The 3178-nt window shown below is 25.5% G+C and overlaps 1 non-coding gene across 1 annotated transcript; it reads right to left on the bottom strand.

Moving 5' to 3' along the window:
* Nucleotides 1–1228: 1228 nt before the first annotated feature.
* LOC123304264 lies at nucleotides 1229–1347 on the bottom strand. Its single transcript, XR_006536299.1, has one exon. It is a non-coding gene; the product is annotated as a 5S ribosomal RNA (ribosomal RNA).
* Between the last annotated feature and the right edge of the window lie 1831 nt (nucleotides 1348–3178).

The raw sequence follows: 3178 nt of genomic DNA, 5'->3' as shown, positions 1-3178 counted from the left end.
CTATGACGTTTTGCACCCCCTTTTCCAAGACCCTTTCCACCTTTTCCTCTGCCAGTCATTTTAATAAAAAATTATTTACAATATTTTAACGAACGGATAACACGTGTGTTAACCTCACAAGTATTGTAATGTATGTGAGCGCCGGTACAATTGTGCCTTTTTATATAAAGCATTAAAGATTTTTTAAGCCACGCCTATACAATTTGATTAGTCCATACTCTGATAGCTATCCAATAGGATATGACAACAAAAATTTTGAAATTTCATATAAATATAAATACAACACATTTATTTCGCATTTAAACATTTGACTTTGTAGTATCAAATTGTCGAATATAATTTTTAAAATTGTGTGTTTTTTTGTAAAAACATTATTATTTGAAAATGGCTAGAACCAAGCAAACTGCACGTAAATCAACTGGTGGTAAAGCACCAAGAAAACAATTAGCAACGAAAGCTGCACGTAAAAGTGCACCAGCAACTGGTGGAGTAAAAAAACCACACAGATATCGTCCTGGTACAGTAGCTTTACGAGAAATTCGTCGTTATCAAAAAAGTACTGAATTGTTAATTCGTAAATTACCATTCCAACGTTTAGTACGTGAAATTGCACAAGATTTTAAAACCGATTTACGTTTTCAAAGTTCAGCTGTTATGGCATTACAAGAAGCTAGTGAAGCCTATTTAGTAGGTTTATTTGAAGATACCAATTTATGCGCAATTCATGCAAAGCGTGTTACAATTATGCCTAAGGATATACAATTGGCAAGACGTATTCGTGGAGAACGTGCATAAGCGTTTTAAATGACAATTTAAAAAAAAAAAAACAAATAAGAAATATTTTCGGTCCTATATATAGGACCAACATATATTATTAAATAAGAGTATATTATTTTTATTAAAAAATATATATATATATATATAAATTATTGAAATAAAATTAAACATTATTAAAATTTTGTTATAATTATAAGCGATTGCTATTTCTAAAAATAAATAAATTTCATAAAATTTATATTATTTTATATTCATTTGAAATATTAAAAAAACTTCTCGCTTTAAAGTAACCATGATATGAGTTATAAATGCAATAAAATTTTATACAAAAAATAATATTTATTTGTTGATGAATAATATAAAAGGTTTACATTTCTAAATAACATATATTTATATATGGTGTGTAAAAAAAAAGAAAAGAAGAAAAATAATTTATATTTTTAATATAAAAAGGCAACCGCACACAGTGTTCCCAAGCGGTCACCCATCCAAGTACTGACTGTGCCCAATGTTGCTTAACTTCGGTGATCGGACGAGAACCGGTGTTTTCAACGTGGTATGGCTGTTGCCAGTAATAAATGAAAATTTTTACAAATATATATTTTTCATAAATATCATTAATATTAAAGTATATTATTAAAATTTTCAATGAAGTAATCAATTTAAATATATACTTATTTATTATACCATATATTTTAAATAAAAATGCAACCGCACACAGTATTCTCAAGTGGCCACCCATCCGTGGTACTGACTGTGGCAAATGTTTCTAAACTATTATTTTATAAAATATTTATACAAAAAATAATTTACTCTTATCAAATATTAATTTGTGGCCTGTATTAAGGCCTATGTTATTTTCATTTTTTAGCAAAAATAATGAAATATTTCAATATATTATTAAAGTAACAGATCATTTCTTTTTTGGTGCTGCTTTTTTAATTTTTGTAGGAGATGATTTGGCAACAGAAGCTTTCTTAGCTTTTGGTGCTTTCGGTTTACGAGCAGGGCTACTTTTGGCAGCGGATTTTGTACTTTTTGCTGGTTTTGCTTTAACTGGTGCTTTTTTTGATGCCGCTGATGATTTTGCAGTAACTTTTTTAGCAGCAGTTGATGATGATGGAGTCGCTTTTTTTGCTTTAGGCTTTTTGGCTGCCAATGATGTAGTTGTGGCTTTCTTTTCTTTTGGTGCCCGTTTACTTTTAGCACTCTTTGCTGAACCTTTTGCTCCACTTTCTTTTTTGGATACTTTTGATTTAGCTGAAGAATTAGATGAAGCGGAAGCAGCCAATTTGAATGAACCAGATGCACCTTTACCTTTAGTTTGTACCAAGGCTCCCTCAGTTACAGCAGCTTTTAAATATTTTTTAATAAATGGTGAAATTTTATCAGAATCCACTTTATAATTTGCAGCTAAATATTTTTTAATTGCTTGTAATGATGAACCACCACGTTCTTTTAAATTTTTAATTGCGTTAACAACCATTTCTGATGTACGTGGATGTGTTGGTTTTGAATGTTGTTTTGTACGTTTAGCACCAGAAGCTGTTGCTTTTTTTGTTGGTGTTGTAGAAGCAGCAGTAACCGCAGTTGCTGCAACAGCTGTAGAATTTTCTTCGGCCATATTTTTTACTTTATAAAAATAATGTATTTATTATAAATATTTAAATGATAAAATATAATAATTCTATCAAATAAAAAATAAAGGTTTTCAATTATATCATTATTCACAATAATATAAGTCCCTATGTAAGTCAAAGTACCATGTAGAAAACACATAAAAATTAAATAGTATTTCTAATTTACTGTCGTAGTAAACATGATTTATTTTTTCAATTTCTATAATATATAAAATAATAAATTATAAATTTAATAATAATATTTATTTTATAAATTAAAATATATTTAATTTTTTTATTAACAATTATTAATAAACATAGTTTAATATTAATTATTTCAATCATACAAAACAATAATATTTTTAAGGTAAACTTAAAAAGTATATATTTTTATTTTTTATTTAATATCGATTTATTATAAATTATTAGTATATAAATAATTAAAAAATTTAATATATAAATATATATATTATAGTATAAGATTTCATTTTTAGAAAAACTTTTTTTGTCAATAATGAAAACGTATTATTATGAAATGTGTTAATCGAACATTGACAAAATATATTTCATTAGAAAATACTTTTATTTATGCATTAATATCAATAATTAACTATTAAATTAATTTTTTCATAATTATATAAAGAAATTTTATACTGATATAAGTATTTATATATTATAATATTTATTTTAAATATAAAAAAATTTATGACAAAATATATTATTAGAGTATTTGTTGAGATTAATATAAGATTATTTTAAATAAGAATTAATTTATATAATTA

This window comes from Chrysoperla carnea (assembly GCF_905475395.1).
Source record: "Chrysoperla carnea chromosome X unlocalized genomic scaffold, inChrCarn1.1 SUPER_X_unloc_35, whole genome shotgun sequence".
Classification (NCBI taxonomy): Eukaryota; Metazoa; Arthropoda; class Insecta; order Neuroptera; family Chrysopidae; genus Chrysoperla; species Chrysoperla carnea.
Note: the sequence above shows the minus strand (reverse complement) of the source record. Positions and strands in the feature narration are given on the sequence as shown.